The sequence below is a fragment of the Erythrolamprus reginae genome, chromosome 13, assembly GCF_031021105.1.
Source record: "Erythrolamprus reginae isolate rEryReg1 chromosome 13, rEryReg1.hap1, whole genome shotgun sequence".
In the NCBI taxonomy this organism is placed as follows: Eukaryota; Metazoa; Chordata; class Lepidosauria; order Squamata; family Dipsadidae; genus Erythrolamprus; species Erythrolamprus reginae.
Genome location: NC_091962.1, coordinates 13584489 through 13599004, shown reverse-complemented (window position 1 = coordinate 13599004; position 14516 = coordinate 13584489). Strand labels below are relative to the sequence as shown.

At 45.5% G+C, this 14516-nt stretch overlaps 1 protein-coding gene and 1 long non-coding RNA gene across 2 annotated transcripts in view; both read left to right on the top strand.

The window, feature by feature from the left end:
* The window catches only part of LOC139175258 (palmitoyltransferase ZDHHC3-like), a 60784-nt gene extending 51164 nt beyond the window's left edge, over positions 1–9620 (top strand). Inside the window, exons 10-11 of the transcript XR_011560496.1 lie at positions 2215–2382; positions 7888–9620. The gene's annotated coding sequence lies outside the window, so the exon portion shown is untranslated. The remainder of the gene's footprint in view (positions 1–2214; positions 2383–7887) is intronic.
* Positions 9621–13471: 3851 nt separating this feature from the next.
* LOC139175260 (uncharacterized) overlaps positions 13472–14516 on the top strand; it is a 34128-nt gene continuing 33083 nt past the window's right edge. The window contains exon 1 of the long non-coding RNA XR_011560497.1: positions 13472–13668. This is a non-coding gene — a long non-coding RNA (uncharacterized lncRNA). The remainder of the gene's footprint in view (positions 13669–14516) is intronic.

Here is a 14516-nt window from a genome sequence, read left to right as displayed (position 1 = left end):
ATATAATATTTATTTACGTGACATTAGGACAGGGGACGGAAGGCACGCTGGTGCACTTATGCACGCTCCTTACTGACCTCTTAATAATAATAATAATAATTAATAATAATAATTTATTAGATTTGTATGCCGCCCTTCTCCGAAGACTCTTAGGAATCAGGAGAGGTCAACAATGGATAGTCTAAGGGTCAAGTTTTGGGTGTTAGGTGATGATACTACAGAGTCTGGTAGTGAGTTCCATGGATCAACTATTCGGTTACTAAAAGTCGTATTTCCTGCAGTCGAGTTTAGAGCGGTTTACTTTAACTTTGTATCGGTTGTGTGCTCGTGTGTTGTTGTGGTTGAAGCTGAAGTAGTCGTTGACAGGAAGGACGTTTTAGCAGATGATTTTATGGGCTATGCTTAGGTCGTGTTGAAGATGACGTAGTTCTAAGCTTTTTAAACCTAAGATTGTAAGTCTAGTTGTGTAAGGCATTCTATTGTGTAGGGTATTCTGTTGTCACAATTTACTTGTTGTGAGCCGCCCTGAATCTCAGGAGAAGGGCGGTATAGAAATCTAAGGAGGGAGGGAGGGAGGGAGGGAGGATGGAAGGAAGGAAGGAAGGAAGGAAGGAAATCTTTGGGAGTGGATCCGGTCCAGGGGAGAATGCAAAACTTCCACCTTTCTTAAGTTGTTAGTCCACAAGGGTTCGCCCAGGAAAGTTTTCACACCTTTGCAGTTTTCGTAGGAGCGAAGCACCATAAATCACTCAGACACCCACACACGTAGCTCCCTACTTCCTTGTCTAAGTCTTGACAATAAGATGACAGTAGATTAAATAAGTTGTTTTTAATTTAAAGATCACTAGCTGGAAATTTGCACCTCGTAAAGCAAAATCTCCTTGAACGTTATGATTTATGTAGGCTTAGGCATGAAAGCCCACTAGCTGATGAGGCTGTGAGTTGTAATCCCTCCTTAGGCACAAAAGCTGGCTGGGTGACTCCAGCCCAGTCCTCAGCTTAATCCACCTCACAGGGTTGTCATTATGGAGAAAATAGGAAGAGGAAGGAGAATTGTGTTGGCTCACCGCCTTGAGTTATTTATCAACAATAGTAAAGGTGGTCTATAAATAAATAGTAATAATACAGCTGATCACTAGGGGCAGCACAGGGAAAGGTGGACAACGCTAGCTCTTCGCCGCCATCTAATGGTGACCCTGCTTTTGCAATTTATTTATCAAATTTATTTATCACATTTATTTGATCATCTGAATCTGGAAGCCCTACAGTTTTGCGGTGGCCAATAATTGCCACCATCTCACGAACGTTTCGAAGCTCTCGTCTGCAGGCAGAATTTGAGTTTCATTCGACCTCCCAGCTCTTAATTTTACCAGTCGTGGTTGGTTGCAGCTTCAATCATTCAAATCAATCATTTCAATCATTCAATCGTGATCTTCAATCATTTTTAGATCTTTTCTTTCCCCTTGGTTGGTGTCCTCTTCACCTCCCAAGGTCCACAGATGTTTTGTAAGGCCACCACAAAAGACCTTCTGAGGTGTGGTCTCAGGGTTTCTCTGAGCCTTGGTGGCACAGTGGCTAGAGTGTAGTACTGCAAGCTGCTGACTTTTGGCTGTAGTTCAGCGGTTCAAATCTCACCACCGGCTCAAGGTTGACTCAACTTTCCATCCTACTGAGGTGGGTCAAATGAGGACCCAGATTGTTGGGGGCAAGAGGCTGACTTTGTAAACTGCTTAGAGAGGGCTCTGAAAGCACTGTGAAGCAGTATATAAGTCTAAATGCTATTAATAATAATAATTTATTAGATTTGTATGCCGCCCCTCTCCGAAGACTTGCTATATTCTCTTCCTAACTTCTGTAATATTTGGGTTTTTTTCAATGGCACTATTTCGGAGCTGTTTTGGGAGGGTCCACCTGCTTTCGGTGGGGTGGAGATCGGGGGCACACCACTCCCCTTTTCTTTTCTTTTTCTTTTTTTTTTTTAAAAGAAAATATAATCTTTATTGAAGATAAATAAGGGAAGGGATACATAAAGCAAAAGGACTATACAAATAATGATGATAATAATAATAATAATAATAATAATTTATTAGATTTGTATGCTGCCTCTCTCCAAGGAACATTGGTACAAATGTATATGAATTTTGAGTAGACAGTTATAAGTCAAAGTTCCCATTCCCCTTTTCCAATACCACCTTTTCTCTCCCCCCAAAAAAGAAAGGTGAGCTCGGAGACCCCAAAACACATCAAAACATCTGGAAACAAGACCCCCCTCTTGGAGATACAACCACCGTTGCAAAACCAGGAGAACGTCTAGTCCCAGATGTTCCCGTTGCTTGCATTTTCATCGGAGTTCCCATGCTGTTTCCTGCCAAGGGAACATTGGTGAGGATCCCTTTCCAGGATTTGTATTTATTCTTTTCGTGCTTTCGTGGTTCTGGGTGACGTGGCCTGCCGGTGACGCGGGGGGTGACGTGCCTTACGGAACGGGGGCTCGTCATTGGGGAAGTCTTGCTGACCGAATCCCAGACGGTTCTGGTCAGATGGTGATCATGGGAGAAGGATGGGTCTCTTCATCCAGCAGCTCTGTCCTACCTTCCCTCCCCCACCCCCAAAAAACTGGGATTGGTCTGCTGGGAACACACTGTCCCATTTTCTCACAATCCCCCTGGCTGAGCTCTCCCAAGTCAACTGGGAAGGAAGCCAAGCCAACTCTGGATCCCAAGACAGCTGCATCCAGAGGTTAAGACCCTTGGATGGAGGAGGAGGAGAAGCCGGCTGAACTCCAGGGAAAAGTCTGTCTCGATCCTTGGCAGCTGTTTCTCTCTCTCTCTCTCTCTCTCTTTCTTTCTGTCTTTCCTTCCTTCCTACCTACCTTCTTTTCTTCCTTCCTCTTTCTTTCTTTCTTTCCTTCCTTCCCCTTCCTTCCCTCCCTCCCTCCCTTCTTTTCTTCCTTCCTCTTTCTTTCTTTCTCTCTCTCCCTCTCTCTTTTTCTCTCTTTCTTCCCTCCCTCCCTCCTTGTTTCTTTCTTTCTTTCTTTTTCTTTCTCTTTGTTCGTCCTTCCTTTTCTTTTTTATCTCTCTCTGTTTCTCTGTTTCTCTTTGTTCCCTGCTTTCTCTCTCTCTCTCTCTCGCTTTCCTCCCTCCCTCCTTTCCTTCCTTCCTTCCTCTTTCTCTCTCTCTTTCCTTCCTCCCTCCCTCTTTCTTTTTCTTCTCTCTCTTTGTTCTTTCCTTTGTTTCTTTTCCTTTTTCAGTCTCTCTCTGTTTCTCTTTTTCTCTCTTCTTTCTCTCTCTTCCTCTGTTTTTGTTCCTTTGTATCTTTCTCTCTCTCTTTCCCTTTTCCTTCTTTCCTTCCTTCTGCTCTCTTCTCTCTCTTCCTTCTCTCCTTCTTTCTTCCTCTTATCGCTCTTCACCTCCCTCCTTCTACCTCTACCCCTCCCTCCCTCTCTTCTTTTATTCATTTATCCCTCTCTCTCTCTCCTTCTCATCCCTTTCCTCTTCTTTCCTTCACACATTTCCTTTCGATCTTTCTGCTAACTCTGTATCCTATCTTTCCAGCCAAATTCAGCCTCCTTGTGACTAAAGGTGGTCAAAATTCAAAGATTGGCGACCGGCGTCTATTTACGATGCCTCCCCAGGTCACGTGATCCTCATTCGTGGCCTTTCCCGCCGGCTTCCAACAAGCAAAGTCAAGGGAGGGAGCTGGATTCGCTTCACGCGAACTCCGTCATCCACTTCACAAACCCAACGATTCACTTAACCACCGTGGGCCCCCCAAAAAATACATTGCGAAATCAGGCACTCCTCACTTAACGACGCCCCCCGCCAAATCTGTGGTCGCAAGTCGAGGAATACCTGTCATGGGGGGGGGAGCGACGGGCAAATTCTGGGTTTGGAAGAGATCTCCTTTTGGGATGGAAGATCCTTTCCAAACCACGTAGATTCCAAAGAGCTGAAACACAGCCGCCAGCCAGGCCTTCACGAGACTCTTGGTTTGCGGCCGTGAGGTTGAGCCGCCGTTTTCAGCCGTGAGTCACACAGACCTGCTCAACAATTGCCTACAAAGCTCCCGTCACAATAGACCCACGCTGTTCTTTCTCCTCCTTCGCCTGGCTTCTCTCTCTCTCTCTCTCTCCCCCTCTCCCCCTCTCGCCTTGGTGTCTTTCTCTCTGTCCTCCGCTGACCCCTGACTCACTCCCCCTTTTTGGCTCCAGCTTGGGTTCTGACTGGACTCTCAGCGTTGAGAGGGTCTTCTAAGGCTGTACTGGGGGGATGTGGGGGGGCTTTTCTCTTCCCTCCTCTGAGCAGCCCCTGTTGGAAAGGTTACATACACCACGTCAAGGATCTTGACATGTTTCTCCTCGATGTCCAGTATTCATCTCTTTTGGCCACGTTCGATGCTTGTCTTCTGATCCTGTTTGTCCTCCTTCTCTTCCAGCTCCTCTGTCACTTTTTATTCTTCCTCCTCTTCTTCCTTCCTGTTTGTTTTTCTCCTTCTCTTCCACCCTCCGCATCTTCACCTTCCCTTTCTCTTCTTCTTCCTCCTCTTCCTCCCTCTCCAGCTTTTTTAAATCCTCTCCCCCTCGTCCTTCATCGTCATTGTCTCCTTTTCTATCTCTTTCTCCTGCTTCTCTTTCAATTCCATCTTGTCCTCCTTCTCCTCCTCCATGTTCTTCTCCTCCTCCTCCTTTTCCTCGACCTTTTCCTTCTTCCCCTTCTCTATCTTGTCCTTCTCCATCTTCTCCTCCATGTCCTGCTTCTCGTCCATCTTCTCCTTCCTTCTTCATCTTCTCTTCCTCTCCATGTCCTCCTCCATCTTCTTCATCTTCTTCTCCTCCTCCTTCCTTCACCATCTTCCTCTCCATGTCCTCCTCCATGTCCTCCTTCTCATCCATCTTCTTCCTTCTTCTCTTCCTCTCCATGTCCTCCTCCATCTTCATCTTCTTCTCCTCCTACTCCTTCCTTCACAATCTTCCTCTCAATGTCCTCCTTCTCCCCCATCTTCTCTTCCTCATCATGTCCTCCTTCTCCTCCTTCTCCATTTTACTCTCCATCTCCACCTTCCTCTCCATCTCCTCCTCCACCTTCTTCTCCTCCTTCTCCTTCCTTCACCATCTTCCTCTCCATCTCCTCCTCCATGTCCTCCTTCTCCTACATCTTCTTGTCCATCTTCTCCTTCCTTCTTCCTCTTCTCTTCCTCTCAATGTCCCATTTCTCCATCTCCTCTTCCTTCTCCTCCTTCTCATCCCTCTCCTCCTCCTCCACCCTTTCCTTCCTTCTCCTGCCATCTTCTCCTCCTCCTTCTTCCTTCTCCATCTTCTCTTCCTCTCCATGTCCCTCCTCGCCATCTCCTCCCTCGCCTCCTTCCTCCTCCCTCCTTCTCCTTCACCTCCTCCTCCTCCTTCCTCTTCTCTGCTACTTCATTTCTCTTCCTGATCTTTCAACCTCCTGGCTAATTGTTTCCCAAGTGTTTCCTTTGGCTCCTATCTGTGCCACCCACCACATCTTCGCTCTCCCGCTCCCCCCCACCCCCTTTGCACTCCTTCAACTTAAAAAAAAAAAATTACTTCTCGCTCAGCTGGGCCCTACAGGAACGAAGAAGATCTTGTTGCAGTCTGGATCTCCTCGAAGCAAATGCACACACGGGCTGCCAATCTCATTACCCCAGTTTTTCTTTTCTTGGAAATTCGCAGCCTGCCTGCTTTGCCTTCTTCCTTCCAGATGAATTAGATCCATTTTTTCCCCCTTGCAATCAGGCGAATCTTTTCTTTCCCAATCCAACTCCCCACCACCACACTTTTTCATATAAGCGCTATCCGAAACCAAGCCAACGGGTGAGACCCAGGAAGGTGGATCTGATTTTTTTTTTTAATAGCTCCACAGATATGCAAAATTGGAATATTTAAGCCGGCTGTCAATATCGGCCTATTTTTTATTTATTTATTGGTTGGTTGGTTGGTTGGTTGGTTGGTTGGTTGGTTGGTTGATTCAATTTTATTTATTTATTCAATTTTTATGCTGCCCTTCTCCTTAGACTCAGGGCAGCTTACAACATGTTAGCAATAGCACTTCTTAACAGAGCCAGCCTATTGCCCCCACAATCCGGGTCCTCATTTTACCCACCTCGGAAGGATGGAAGGCTGAGTCAACCTTGAGCCGGTGGTGAGATTTGAACTGCTGACCTGCAGATCTAGCAGTCAGCTTCAGTGGCCTGCAGTACAGCACTCTACCTGCTGCGCCACCCCCGGCTCTGGTTGGTTGATTGATTGATTGATTGATTGATTGATTGGATTTGTATGCCGCCCCTCTCCCTTGACTCGGGGCGGCTAACAACAACAATAAAAAACAGCATGTAAATCCAATACTAAAAGAACTAAAAACCCTTATTGTAAAACTAATCATACATACAAGCAAACATACCATGCATAAATTGTAAAGGCCTAGGGGGAAAGAGTATCTCAGTTCCCCCATGCCTGATGGCAGAGGTGGGTTTTAAGGAGTTTACGAAAGGCAAGGAGGGTGGGGGCAATCCTAATCTCAGGGGGGAGCTGGTTCCAGAGGGCCGGGGCCGCCACAGAGAAGGCTCTTCCCCTGGGTCCCGCCAGACGACATTGTTTAGTCGACGGGACCCGAAGAAGGCCGACTCTGTGGGACCTAACCGGTCGCTAGGATTTGTGCGGCAGGAGGTGGTCCCTGAGATAATCTGGTCCGGTGCCATGAAGGGCTTTATAGGTCATGACCAACACTTTGAATTGTGACCGGAAACTGATCGGCAGCCAATGCAGACTGCGGAGTGTTGGAGTAATATGGGCATACTTAGAGAAGCCCATAATTGCTCTCGCAGCTGCATTCTGCACGATCTGAAGTTTCCGAACACTTTTCAAAGGTAGCCCCATGTAGAGGGGGCTGCCAATACTGGCTTATTTTCCAAAGCGCTAGGCATGACGACCTGATAGCAACGTCCAAATATTTGAGCAGCTGCCCCAAGGAAGATTTGAGGGTCCACCCGAAGGCAGGACCAGAAGCAACAGATGGAAAATAATCCAAGGAAGAGAAGCAACCTAGGAGAGATTAACAAAGAGTTGGAAGGGACCTTGGAGATCATCTAGCCCAACCCAAATAAAAGGAAGCCATATATAGTGAATGTAAATACATGTTAAATAGATATAGGATTGTACAGTTAAGAAAGTAAATAAGTAAGGGTTTGGGGGGAGGAATGGAGAATGTTTAAAAGAAGTAAGATGATATAAAGTTTTAAAAGGGGGATAATACCAATGGTGTTTGTGAGACAGGTCTTATAGAAAAGACTCTTATAGAGTCTTCAGAGAGGGGTGGCATACAAATCTAATGTAATAATAATAATAATAATAATAATAATAATAATAATAATAATGATGATGTAATTTTATTGGCCAAGTGTGATTGGACACACAAGGAATTTGTCTTGGTGCAGATGTTTGCAGCGTACATAAAAGAAAAAGAGACATTTGTCAAGAATCATGTGGTACAACACTTAATGATTGTCATAGGAGTCAAATAAGCAATGAAGAAACAATCAATATTAATAAAAATCTTAGGATACAAGCATCAAGTTACAGTCATACAGTCCTAAGTGGGAGGAAAAAGGTGATAGGAATGATGAGAAAAAACTAGTAGAAATAGAAGTGCAGATTTAGTAAAAAGTCTGACACTGTTGAGGGAAGAATAATAATAATAATAATAATAATAATAATAATAAACTGAATGCAAACTCTGGATATCTAGCAACTTTTCGCTTTTTCGTTGAGATATGCTAGGTGTTATTATATCTGTGATTTACAATTATGGATTGTGTGATATTTTTTTTAAATGCATATAAAATTTAATACCTTTTTTTTTTTTTTTTTTAAAGGAAAATAATCAAGGAGAGACGCAACCTAGGATAGATTAATGAGAGTTGGAAGGGAACTTGGAGGTCACCTAGTCCAACCCCACCCACCCAAGCAAGCAGACCCTACACCATTTCTGACAGATGGCAGTTCGGTCTCTTCTCGAAAGCCTCCAGGGATGAAGCTCCCACAACTTCTGTTCCACGGGTGGATTGTTCCCATTGTCAGAAAATGTCTCCTTATTTCTAGGTTGAGTCTTCTCCTTGTTGACTTTCCATCCATTGCTCCTTTTCTGGCCTTGGAAAATAGCTTGACCCCCTTCCCCCTCTCTGTGACAGCCCCTCAAAAATTGGAAGATGCTATCATGTCTCCCCTGGCCCTTCTCTTCCCTAGCTTAGCCAGGCCCAGTTATTTATTTATTTTATTTATTCATTTTATTTATTCATTTGTCCAATACATATGGAAGAGAATAGACATGAAGTAATATATATATAAAGATAATATGTAAAAATAGAGGAGAAGATATATGAAAGGAAGAAAATATATATGAGATATGAGATAAAGGAAATTGGACAGGGGACGGAAGGCACACTAGTGCACTTATGTACGCTCCTTACTGACCTCTTAGGAATCTGGAGAGGTCAATCGTGGATAGTCTAAGGGGGGTTAGGGGCTGACACTACTGAGTCCAGTAATGAGTTCCATGCTTCGACAACTCGATTGTTAAAGTCATATTTTTTACAGTCAAGTTTGGAGCAGTTCGTATTAAGTTTGAATCTGTTGCGTGCTCTTGTGTTGTTGCGGTTGAAGCTGAAGTAGTCATTGACCGGTAGGACGTTGCAGCGTATGATCTTGTGGGCAATACTTAAATTGTGTTTTAGGTGCCGTAGTTCTAGGCTTTCTAGACCCAGGATTGTTAGTCTATTTTCGTAGGGTCTTCTGTTTCGAGTGGAGGAGTGAAGGGCTCTTCTGGTGAAATATCTTTGGACGTTTTCAAGGGTGTTGATGTCCGAGATGTGGTGTGGGTTCCAGTTCCTGCAACCGTTCTATGTGTGTTTTAATTTCCAGTCCCTTAATCATCCTGGTTGCTCTTTCCTGCACTTTTCCCCTAGAACTAAGGAGAAATTCATCTAAAATCACCAAACTGGAGTTTTGCCCCCCACCCCCCCAGGCTGGTCTGTTTTAATGCACAGTTTTCTCGGCAGAGTTTCATCCTTTCGGCCCGAAATCTCTGAATCACCTTTTATTTTGTTTTATTGTTGTTAAAAACGGGGCAAGCGATGAGTGGGCAGAAGAGGCGGAAGTGAGGTTTAGTTCTAAACCGGGCGGCGGGGGCTTCCTTCCTTCCTTCCTTCTGCAGCTGTGTGAATAATCAAATTTCTACACCTCCCTCTCTCTGCTTCCTCTGCAAAACCCAGAGGGGAAAAAACCCGGTTGGAACGATTATTCCAGATTCCGAGTTCTATTCCCCCCCCCCCCGGCAGACTCAACTTCTGTTCCAATTATAGGCCAATAAATAGATATAACGGTGGGGGTGAGTCCCAAAGGTGAGAGGGTTTTAAGTTCAGGGCAGAACAGCAAGGGGCAAAGCGACAATATAGACCAGTGTTTTTCAACCAGTGTGCCGTGGCACACTAGTGTTCCGCGAGACATGGTCAGGTGTGCCGCGAAGCTCAGAGAGAGAAAGAAAACAAGAGAGAAAGAAAGAAAGAGAGAGAGAGAAAGAGAGAAAGAAAGAGCAAGAGAGAGAAAGCAAGCAAGAGAGAGAGAGAAAGAACGAGAGAACGAAAGCAAGAGAGAGAGCAAGAGAGAGAAAGAAAGAAAGAGAATGAGATAAAGAGAGGGAGGGTGGGAGAGAAAAGGACATAGAGGGAGGGAGAAAGAGAGCAAAAAAGAGGAAAGAAGGAAGAGAGAAAGAAAGAGGGGTGGAGAGAGAGAGAGAGAAAAAAGAGGAAGGGAGAGAAAGAGGGAGGGAGAGAGAAATAGAGCGAAAGGGAGGAAGAGAGAGAGAATTTTTTTGTCCAAACTTTTTTTAGCCGCCCCCCACCCCACTCAATGTGCCCCATGGTTTTGTAAATGTAAAAAATGTGCCGCGGCTCAAAAAAGGTTGAAAATCACTGATATAGACGGTCGTCAAGTTACATAGAAGATTGATGGCAGAAAAAGACACCCTGGTCCATCTAGTCTGCCCTTATACTATTTCCTGTATTTTATCTTAGGATGGATCTACGTTCATCCCAGGCATGTTTAAATTCAGTGACTGTGGAGTTACCAACCACGTCTGCGGGACTAGAACTCCCCGTCTCCTGGTGATTGGCCCAAAATCACCCAGTCGCCTTCCATACCTAAGATGGGACTAGAACTCCCCGTCTCCTGGTGATTGGCCCCAAATCACCCAGTTGCCTTCCATATCTAAGATGGGACTAGAACTCCCAGTCTCCTGGTGATTGGCCCAAAGTCACCCAGTTGGCTTTCATGCTAAGATGGGACTAGAACTAGTCTCCTGGTGATTGGTTCCAAATCACCCAGTTGGCTTTCATGCTAAGATGGGACTAGAATTCCCAGTCTCCTGGTGATTGGCCCAAAATCACCCAGTTGGCTTTCATGGGACTAGAATTCCCAGTCTCCTGGTGATTAGCCTAAAGTCACCCAGTTGGCTTTGGTGCCTAAGGCGGGACTAGAACTCCCAGCCTCCTGGTTTCTCACCTGTTGCTTTAACCACTAGCCCAAACTGGCTCTCTTGTCCCCTATCGTACTCTCATCGGTCCCCATTCTTCTTCCATCTTCTTTCCATCCTTTTTTCCCCCTTTTTTTGCACGTCTGCAAACGTCAGGCGTTGGCATCAAGTCAGTTTCACGACTATTCCTTTGGAGGGGAGGTGGCGACGCGGACGGTCCCCAGCTGTTTTGAATTCCCAGCAGAGCGAAATGCACAAAGGCAAGTTGTCGGAAGCAGGACGGGTTGAAAAGAGGGTCAAGCTTCGCCACGGTGACCCTGGCAGGGTGGATTCCCGGAGAAAACCGACGGTCCCATCACGATCATCGGAAGCCCGCCCGTCCTTTCGGCCACCGCCAAATAGGTGAAACATCTCGCTCGGAAAGGAAATTCGCCCGATTTCTAACCGCAGGACATTTTCTCATCTCTTCCTGTCCCAGTTCAAAGCCCTTCCTCTTGTCCCGGGGCCAAGGGGACAAGGGGGAAATGGCTTATCAAAGGTGGGGCAGGAAAAGGGAAGCAGAGATTTTGGGGCGTGGGGGGTGGACAAGATTCGACGACTTCCCGCCAGGCGAGGGAATATTTCTAGGACAGAGAGAGAGACACACACACAAGGGGCAGTGGTGATGAAAGAGACAAATTTCTTGCAGGTCTATCCATATATGCACAAGTGCCCACACACACAATTCAATTCTGCACACGTGCGTGTTACACACTGTTCTGTCTGGGTCACTCCGGAAGCCAATACCAACCCAAAGGCAGTTTATAAAATTCAAGAAAAACACAGGTAACAGAAAATGTCCTTACAAACAGGAAAACGCTGTATCTTCAAATATATCCACGAAGGCAAAAGTCCATGCAGCAATACAGGATTCTTGCTGCCAAGACGAGGCTGTAGATAGCAGACCTACACCTCCCACGGGTCTTCCAAACTGCTGGTCCACAAGCCAGGAACAGAGACGTCGAGAACAAAGCAGGACACCGTAACTCCAACTGATAACACTCCACATGGCTTCAAGGGCTTGCTTGCCTTTTAAACCCTGCTAAGGAGGACCACACCCAAGCCCAGCTGTTCCTAATTCAGTGCTGATAATACTTCTTTAATTGCTCCTTTCTTTGATCTGACCGTCTCTGTCGCATGTCAATGACGGCTTGTGCTTCATCACCTAATGACTCCAAGCTACTGGCTGGGGAGAGGGGGCCCCCCCCCGGGGCTCATGCTGTTCTCCTTCATCCCATTCCTGACTTTCCTCTCCCCCGTCTGACTGTTCAGCCCCCTCCTCTTCGCTGTCATCCTCCTCCGGGCATGGAACCAGCAGAGACACAGCCGGTCCCTGAGCAGCCTCAGGCTGAACCACAACACACACCATGCTGCACGACCCCATCCCCCCACTCACCTGTTTCCCGACTTCCAGTGGGCAAAGTAGGCCCAGTTTTTGCCTTCCCCAGCTCCCTGGATGCCAAAAATCCCCTCCCAGAGCCCAAAATCAGCTGGTCATCGTACACATGGGCGCTGGAGCTGAGCTAGGGCAACAACTCGCTAGGGGTTCACGTGCCTCCTGTGGCACCCGTGCCATAGGTTTGCCATCACTTGTATAAGTTCTCCTTGAGCAGAGGGTTGGACTAGAAGACCTCCAAGGTCCCTTCCAATTCTGTTCCTGTTCCTATTCCATTCCAAAATTCTATTCTTATTCCTAGTCCTATTCTATTCCGTATTCTATATTTTAACCCATCATCATTGGAGATGAACAATGAATTGTCTGGAATGAGTCTCCTGCGTGAGAAGGGGGTTGGACCAGAAGATACATAAGGTACCTTTCAAGTCCATCATACTGTTAGTGTTGCTATCCTACCCTACCATTGTCTATTTTCTATTCTCCTATTCTATCCTATCGTGTCTCTGTCGTTTTAAATGTAAATATTCAATAAAGATATTTTTAAAAAGAAAAAAGAAGTCTAACAGGGTGTTAGAAATTTATTACTCATGGGCTTCCCTAGGTATGCCCATGTTACACCAACATTCTGCAGTCTGCATTGGTTGCCGATCGGTTTCCGGTCACAATTCAAAGTGTTGGTTATGACCTATAAAGCCCTTCATGGCACCGGACCAGATTATCTCAGGGACAGCCTTCTGCCGCACGAATCCCAGCGGCCGGTTAGGTCCCACAGGGTTGGCCTTCTCTGGGTCCCATCGACTAAACAATGTCGGCTGGCGGGACCCAGGGGAAGAGCCTTCTCTGTGGCGGCCCCGGCCCTCTGGAACCAGCTCCCACCCCCCTCGAGATCAGGACTGCCCCCACCCTCCTTGCCTTTCGTAAACTTCTTAAAACCCACCTCTGCCGTCAGGCATGGGGGAACTGAGACATCTCCCCCTTGCCTATGTAGTTTTATGTATGGAATGTTTGTGTGTATGTTTTTATATAAGGGGTTTTTTTTAATATATATATATTTATTAATTTTTCCCCTTTTTTTAAAAAAGTACATAGTCATATTTACAGATGAATCTACATCGTATATACATTCCTGTTTTTTTAGGTTTTTAATGTAAAATTGTTATTTTAGACGTAATATTAGATTTGTCATTGTATACTGTTTTATCACTGCTGTGAGCCGCCCCGAGTCTGCGGAGAGGGGTGGCATACAAATCTAATTAATAATAATAATAATAATAATAATAATAATAATAATAATAATAATAATAATGCTTATGCCAGAGTCGTTGCAGCTCGATTTTTAGATCTTCGTATTTCACTTATTTCTCTAGCTGCTTCTCCTCAATTCTGCTGTTTCCTGGATAATAATAATAATAATAATAATAATAATAATAATAATAATCCCCCTAGAAATTTATTCTCTCGGTTTTTTTCCTCCTTTCCGGCCGCAGAAGGCAACAGGGCCCCCAGGGGTGTCTCGGCCAAAGGTCGTGCAAAGCGGAGATGTCGCTCGGCAGGCAAGATCATCACCCCCACCCCCCTGTGAAGAAGGACCCTCTTGGATAATCTGGAGAAGAAAACAAAAGAGATGACGCCACCCCGCGATGCAACCGTCGGTGGTGCCAGCCGGCGAGATCGTTGATGGAGCAAACAAAGGTCCCTTTTTTTTTTTTCACTCTATTGTGGGCAGCGAGAATGTGGACCTCTCTGATCTAACCGGACAAGGCTGCTTGTAAATTTGAGCCTGGCTTCCCATTTGTTATGGAATGAGATGAAGCTTGGCACACAGCTGCTTAGGAGCTTCAGCTGGTTAAGGCTGGCCAAATTTTGGCAGGACCCGTCCAGCATCCTTCAAGATGGTCCACCATGGCTGGGAAGATGTTCCCTTTGGGTGCCATGATTTCACCCCGTGTTGCTCCCTTTCAGTGGGACTTCAGTGGGGAGGGAGATGAAGATTTCCGTTTCTCTACCTATCCGTCCGTCCGTCCGTCCGTCCATCCATCCATCCATCCATCCATCCATCCATCCATCCATCTATCTATCTATCTATCTATCTATCTATCTATCTATCTATCTATGCTATCTTATTTATCTATGCTATCTTATTTATCCATCCATCCATCCATCCATCTATCTATCTATCCATCTATCAATCAATCAATCAATCAATCATCTATCCATCTACCCGTCCATCTATCTTCTATCTATCTATCTATCTATCTATCTATCCACCCATCATCTATCTATCCACCTATCTATCTATCTATCTATCTATCTATCCACCCATCATCTATCAATCAATCAATCAATCATCTATCCATCTACCCGTCCATCTATCTTCTATCTATCTATCTATCTATCCACCTATCTGTCTGTCTGCCTGCCTACCTACCTACCTACCTATCTATCTATCTATCTATCTATCTATCCACCTATCTATCTATCTATCCATCCATCTATCAATCAATCAATCAATCAATCATCTATCCATCTACCCGTCCATC